Below are 7,661 nucleotides of genomic sequence, written 5' to 3'. Positions count from 1 at the left end.
CCGGCGCCGTTATTAATGATTAAAGAGAGAGCATCAGTTTTGGGCATTGTGAATGTGCTGTCAGTCCCAGACACTATTCATTTGACCTTTGAACAAAATTGGTGGCCTCGGTCAATCACGGAGTAGCAACCATTGGCGATGTGGAATTCGTTCTACTGAGCCACGCCTGCGATCATTTGATTCGAAATGCATTTGATTCAATATCATCGTTTTAATAATAAAGAGTTAAAAAGCATACTGAGGAAATTGTTCAATGTTAATTTATTACTAAAACATTAATTAGAAAGCAAGAGTTTAAAATTGGATCTCAGCGGGTGCGGTCGTGATTTTCCGGTGCTGCGCGAGGTAAAGTGTACTTAAATTTAGTTTTTTCGTCGCGGGCTTGTCTAACTTGAAATGGTGCTGAATGGAATTGTTAAGGAATTAATTTTACTCTGATGCATGGTGACCCAAAAGGCATCGAAAAAACATAAATGTATACCCAATACAAAAGTAGATAAACAGGCCGGTTCGGCTGTGTTGCCTTCGTTGATAAATGCGCGAGTTTTATCCGGGTTTATTTACTTCATTTGCAAAATGAAACAAAAACTCAAATTGAGTTATTTTTTTGTCCAAAAATGAAATAATACAGCACAGTGCAATACAGTGTGTTGCATAAATACATATTACATAGTTTTAGTCGACACAGTCGTTAGTGATGTTTAGGAGATCTTGAACCTTTGATTGCTTGGTTGTTCTCAAACATTTACAATGGGTCCAAGAAGAACATTCCCCTATTCATGGAAACATGGGACTTTTTCAGGTTTGTTCAAAGGTTGGAACTAGAATTAATTTAGAAACTGTTTTGGATACCTTTCTAAACTATAGAACGCCGCTAAAAATTGTGTAATAAATATTAGTTTCATTAAGAACCTTTCAGCAACACACTTTAGCGGACAAGATAGACTCGATACATCTTCCAACCCGATCGAGACGAAGCAAATCACCATTTCGACCATGCGGCAAGAGCTAATAACAACCATATTCCATCCACTAAGTCTCGGGTAAGTTAGGTTTTTCCTGAAAGCTTTCTGGAGCGAGATTGCAACGGGTTTGACCTACCCGTGGGCGCAACCTCGTCTTGTTCCAGTTTTGTTGCTGCAGTTGTCAGCAGAAGATGATGAACAAGAGTCGGTTTGGTTCGGTTTGGTCGATCGGCCGTTTGCTTGCTGCAGGATATGGTATGTGTACCTACTGTGTAGTGTATGGTGATGATTGGCTTCTGAGCTGATGCACCATTACCGCCTTCGGTTTTTCTCCGTAACATTTTCTTAGAAAATTGATGTTTGCTGAGGCAGATGCAAGCCATCAGAGAGAGAGGAGAACGAGTCACGCATTTGACGAGCGATGCTGACGGTGATGGTTGATGCTGATGCGGGAGCCTGTTTGAATAAAAACTTTTCGCCCATCATCAGCATGCATATCGGCTGCATCCGTCGTCGTCGTCGTCGTCGTGGGGATAAAGAAAAGAAAAAAAATGGGAATCTTCTAAGACTGGAACAGGACAAACGTCGATAGGCGGTTGCATTTGTATGCAGCACTTACTCCGCGAGATTTGCCGGTAATCTAACGGCATTCTGTAGGTACACAGTAACCTCGGTAGGTTGTTTGAAGGAATTTGTGTTCTGCCAGAGCGACCGATAGCAGTGAGATTACCTACTCGTTTTTTTTAAATACTTGTTTAAAATAAGCTTTATTATGATTGATTCACACTATCTCCGTTTATCTGCAACCCTGCCGGTGAGGAAATTATCCGGTATCTGATAGTAATCGCTGCTCCATAAAATTGTAATTGACTTTTCGTATATACAGCTGGAATAAATCTAAGCAAGTAATTTCAAATTAAAACAACAAAATTTTATACAGTATGAGCCATTAAAAATGCGAAAATTATTTATCAAGGTACAGAAACACTTTCATTGATATCAACATGACTTTAAAACCTTTTTATTTATTCAGGTATGAAGATTAACATATTAAGAAACAATCAATCTATGTATCCACTTTCATCCTCAACTCCTCTCTCCAGGCGAGATCCTAATTGAAGCCCACGCCTCAGAGATGGACGTCTTCGGAAACTCAAAACTTGGGTAAGGGGATTTACAGGCCTTTGCTTGAACATACGCCCATTGTAACGTTTGTTGATCAAAATTAAGTTATTTTGGCTATAAGCCAATTACAGGGCAATTCCGACTTGTCGGCTCCATCGAGCAACCGCTCGCGTCCAAGCTTGAGCCAGCAGCGCGAAACGGAAAACCCTCCTAGAGGTAGGTGAAATATTTGGAAGCAAAGAGCCTAAAGCTAACAGAACTCTCCGTCGCAGGGTTTTTCTGTTTATCTCGTTTTTTTTTTTGTTTTTACGACACTCGAATTGTCGTCGTGCGATTGGGGTTCGGGCATCTTCCGGATCTGTAGCTGGGCGCGATTCGAGTATCAAGCGGCAAGGTGGAAAGGCGCATCGGAACACAATCTGGTACGTTGGATTCGGGCATCCTCCGGATCTCTGCTTGGCTGAAACTGAGCAGCATCATCGGCTCAAAAAACCATTTGTTCGGTCGAGCAAGGACCGCTTTCATTCCTCCGAGTTGTCGGTGTTGGCCGATTCAGTGGCTGGTGCCTAATCCGACAAGCAGTCGTCGAACCGAACGTCGTGCTAGGCGGGAATCGAAAATCGTCCGGAGAAGGTGTTACAGAAATCTAAAGTGGGTCTGACGGGTGCCCCATTGGTGCATTAAGTGGATCAAACTCATCGTGCCTTGAGGTCATCGGACCGTACTTCTACGCACTGACTGCTCGCGAATGCTTTGTGCGAGTATTGAACTTCCGGTTGTGACGCTGCAGTTAACGTCGCTTGGAGGATTCCAGGCATTTGGGTCCCAAGAAACAAGTGCCATGAAAGGAAGGAGGAACGAGGAATTCGGGTCGCTGGTACGCATCGGCATGCCAACAAGATGTCCTGGCGCATATTCCGTGCGGCGATATCACCGTGTGAGCAGCTCAATGTAAAGAACCCATTCTCTCCACTATTCTGGGGTGCTCGGCATTAAGCCATTAACATCAGCCGACTCATAAAATTTCGTTTATTCTTTGTTGTGGCCACAGATTGCGCCACTTACCATTCGAGGGTCTCACTCGCTACACCATATTAATTAAGCGAGGTGCTTGGAGGCCAAAAATCCTTCGGTCAAATCTTCATACACGCTCCTTTTATGATACTCAAAAATTAGGTTTGACCGTAATAGTGAACGCCAATAATCGTTATAAAATGTAGAAATATTTCCCGAAAATCCTTAAAACATTCGTTTTTTTTATCACAGCTAAATATCACGGGAATATCTGGCAACTCTATCTGGTTGCACTGCTCCACGGATACGCACCACTGCCCGGAGGACCTCCGTAGACTACGAGACTCGAAAAAGCCTGAAGAGGCACAAAACTCTCGTCTCGAATCTCGAAAAAGAAAACTCAGCTCTCCCAAATTGACCCTGTCGAACATCAGTCTTGGATTTAACATTAGGCAATCCAACACCAACAACAAATAACTCATCCTAATGGGGTCGTTGGATCTATCAAATTTGTCTTTACGACCACCTGTCGAGTGGACAACCAGGAGGCGTCTTGCCTTCGACTGGGCTCTATAATATTGTTTTCATGACGGAACTCATTCAATTTGGGATTTATGAAATTGTTCACTTACCTTTTTGTGTTATTTGCTGTTGCGGATACTTTCTTTCTGCCCTCTATTTCTTGTGCTGCAATTGTTCCGATCGCTGTTACTATCTGTGGTGAAATTCAACTTGCTTAGAAAGGTCGTTCGAAAAAATATTACTAGCCTTACCTACGATTTTACTGCGCTTGCTCCTTTACAGCTGAGCCTCTTCGTTGCAATCGGCGCCGTTTCCCTTTGGCAATCTTTAGACAATGTTGCTCTCAACGCTCGTTCCTACGGCTCTGCGATGCGAACGAATAACGGGCAACTTTTTGCTGGTGGAAGAATTGCGCAAATGCAATCGCGAACACAGCCGCTAAAAACGTTTTCTAGCCTACTGGTTTGTTTTTGCTTCTCCATGTTTACCTTTTTGTGCCACGTGGGCGTTTGACGCTTACACTCTAAACTCTTAAACACTCATTCTTTGGTTTACTTTTAACTCTAATGGTAGGCTCAGAACTAAATAGCTACACGAAATTAATTATTATGCATCAGGGAAAATTTTAACGTTTATGTTGTCAGCAAATACTTTACAGTTTTTCGGTGATTATTTTTTGTAAAGAATAAATGACAGCATTTTTGACGATCAAATTAACGATCTTCGGTAAGTTAAGAACCGATTAACGAAGGGATAAATACGTAATATTCATATATCACCGAAATTTCTCGAATTACAGGACATATTTGGTAAACCGATTACCGAACTTCGCGATTTTCGTTTACTATGTAGGAAAATTTTATATCGAGTACTTACTAAAGTTACCAGCAATATAAATTTAAATGAATATTAATATTTTCCTTTCTTAAAACAAAAACTGTTCAACAAAAGATCATTTAGAAATCACGCATTCATATATTTCTAGAAAGTCAAAAGGGTTCAACTTGATCGTGAGCCTTTGAAAAAGCCTGAGCTGTGGAGCATATCAGTAGATTGAAATATAGAGCAAGTTCATTGTAGGCAAACCAAATTGCGTGCATCTCTCCTGCGTGGAGTGTAATCGCAATTAGTGATTATATTGCGCCGGCGAGATGGCGATCATAATTGAAAAATAGAAGAGAAAAAATGTACCTAATCATAGCACCACCTGGGCGGGAATCGGGTAGGGAGATATTTGTAATCAACCGCGAGAGCGCACTTCAATTTCCTCACGCGGGAACCGCAATCGGCGATGCTGGATGAAAGCTGCAACAAACAACAACTCGATCGCGGGACACACCCGCTCGTGTCCTCCATAGGACAAGTTGATAGGAACGTTAGCCGATATGTGGTACAAACAAAAATCGGTTCCACTCCTTACAGATTAACTGAGAAAAAGATCCCCCTCTCCCTTGATGAGAGACCTTATGACGAAGTGTTTGCCATGTTGTGGTCAGTTTCCCGGTTTGCTGGAAACTTAACTTATGGGGCGATTTTAATCCATCCGGATCGATTGGCTGGATAAGGATGATCGGTAATGACACAGTAATCAAAGCTGGGTTAATTACATTCACGGTACGTATTTGTTTCGATGCCGAAGGAATACAGGGCACAGATAAAAAAGAACCTTCCTCTAGAGGACTGGACAGATCCGGAAAAACTATGGGAACGGAATGCTGTTAATCGTCGTCGTTGCTGGCCGAGATAATTGGTCGAAGATAATGTGACCCCAAACCTTCAAAACACGATATTCTGGTGGGCGTTGCTACAATGTGCATAAATTAAATTAGTTGTCCGTAGTCAGGGTGCTTATGGATGATTAATCTCAAATTGTAGAGCAACGGTACTGGCGATCGCTGGTTTGCTATCTAAGATTGTTCCTGGGCTCCCTACGTCAATGACCTCAATTTCAAAAATCGTTTTCAAGACAGTTCACCTGTATTCAAAGCCAGTGTTAGATATTATCGAAATCTTACTTTTTTACACTGACAGAACAAGGGTTTAGATTTCAATACCAATCTTCGAGATAAAGGGCGAACACGAAATTATTGCGACACCGAAAATGTCATGCCAATTTTCTTATAATGTTAAGAATTAAACCAAAATTTTGAGTAGTTTTATACATATATTTAATTCAAAAATCAAAAGAAAAATCAAAAGTTAATCGAATTAGCCTTGAGTTTAAAATTGAACGCATTTTCGCTTGATACCCTATATCAAAGTCTTTACAGTGTCATCCGGTACCAGTTCTCAGTTTTTTTTTCCAATTTCTTAACATGTCCTCCTCGTCTTTGACTGTCTTCTTGCTCTTCCGAAGTTCCCGCTTCATTATTGCCCAGTACTGATCAACCGGGCACAGCTCCGGACAGTTTGGCGGGTTCATGTCCTTTGGAACAAAATGGACAGAATTGGCTTCATACCACTCCAGGACACTTTTAGAATAGTGCACCCACAATTTAGCCTCTGTGCCAATGGCGGCATCATTGGTACAAGGCATCATTGGTACAAGAAGATAACGCGACCGGTGCTGATTCGGTTTGCTCTAACCGGCATTAACCTCCCAAGTTAACCGAATTGCGTATGTCTGAAAGAAACAAAATAAAAACGAATTCACGTCCCTCCCTATCGCATCACAAGACGAAGAAGGATAGGAATAAATACCGGCCAACACCAGGCAGCCAGCAAACCGAGCACTGTGCGTGTGTAGCAAAAACAACAACAAAAATATTCCTTCAATTCAATCCGCCGGCAAACAACCACGGCCAAGCTGTGCGTGTGTATGCAGTAAAAGCAACAAAAAAAAAACATTACTTCAATTCAATCCGCCAGCAAACAACCACCGGCTAAGCTGTGCGTGTTTAGCAAAAGCAACAACAAAAATATTTGTTCCACCGGCCAAGCTGCCCGGCGTTGGCAGCTGTGTATATGTAGCGTGTGTGTGTAATAGCAGGCAGTAAGCAAAGCACAGTTCTCATTCAATGGGTTTCCCGTTCCTTCACTCCCGTTCCCTTTTCCGTTTCCATCGAAAGACACACGCTCTTTTTTTTTAAACTCAAAATTAAGTAGTTTTGGTTCAAAACAGGACTTCAGTGGCATCCCTCAACTTTGAGTTTGTCTGGGCAATAGCAAAACTAAGTTCTGATAGGCATACTCAATACTAAGTTCGGCTGCCAAACTCGAATTTATCCTTTTTTTCGAGGGTAGCTTATTTTCAGGGAACTAAAGGATGATTAAAATTTGTTGTACCCGGATGTTACTGTTCCGGTACATTGCATTGCAATTACAGAGCGGTGGAAAGTTTTGACACTCCCGGTCAAAGAAAACTTCCGGATGTTACTTCCCACGGGAAGTAAACAACATCCGGAAGTTTCCGGACATTCCAAGCTGACAATGACGGACAAAATTTTACGCTGACACGGTGAACATGCATTCCATTATGAAGTTCCTTCATAGTCTTCCGGTAATTGTTCCGGAACGACCAAATTTTGCGACGTGTTCGTTGGTTGCTGTTCCGGTTCGAACTGAACTCGCTAAGTGTTTTCAGTCCAACAAAGAGATTTCAATTTTTAGTTCATAAGGTCGAACTCAGCTTAGCTCCCTCGCCGAAGAAATAAAAAGGATCAATTTTGAGTTCGAAGTTCGAACTCCATTTTGAACCATTGCAAGGAGGAAAAAGGGTACTTAATTTTAAGTTCATTTAATCGAACTATGTTTTGAACCTCGGTCGTACTTAATTTTGAGTTAAAATAAAAGAGCGTGCAAAGGAATGCCTTGAAAGGAGGCCAAACGCTGGGAAGCCACTGTTGTGCGTTTTTGTGATTGATCGATGGCAGAAACCCTATGACAAATATCCTTCATCCTGCATGAAGCTCAAACAGTACACTGGTTCAGATGTCGGACTGGCAAGACGATATAACTGGTGATGTGAGTTCGACCCTCCCTTCGGCGCCGTGTTTTTAATTTTTATTTTCTCGTTTCTGGGATGAATTATCCAAT

The sequence above is a fragment of the Uranotaenia lowii genome, chromosome 2 (genome assembly GCF_029784155.1).
Source record: "Uranotaenia lowii strain MFRU-FL chromosome 2, ASM2978415v1, whole genome shotgun sequence".
Lineage (NCBI taxonomy): Eukaryota > Metazoa > Arthropoda > Insecta > Diptera > Culicidae > Uranotaenia > Uranotaenia lowii.
Note: the sequence above shows the minus strand (reverse complement) of the source record.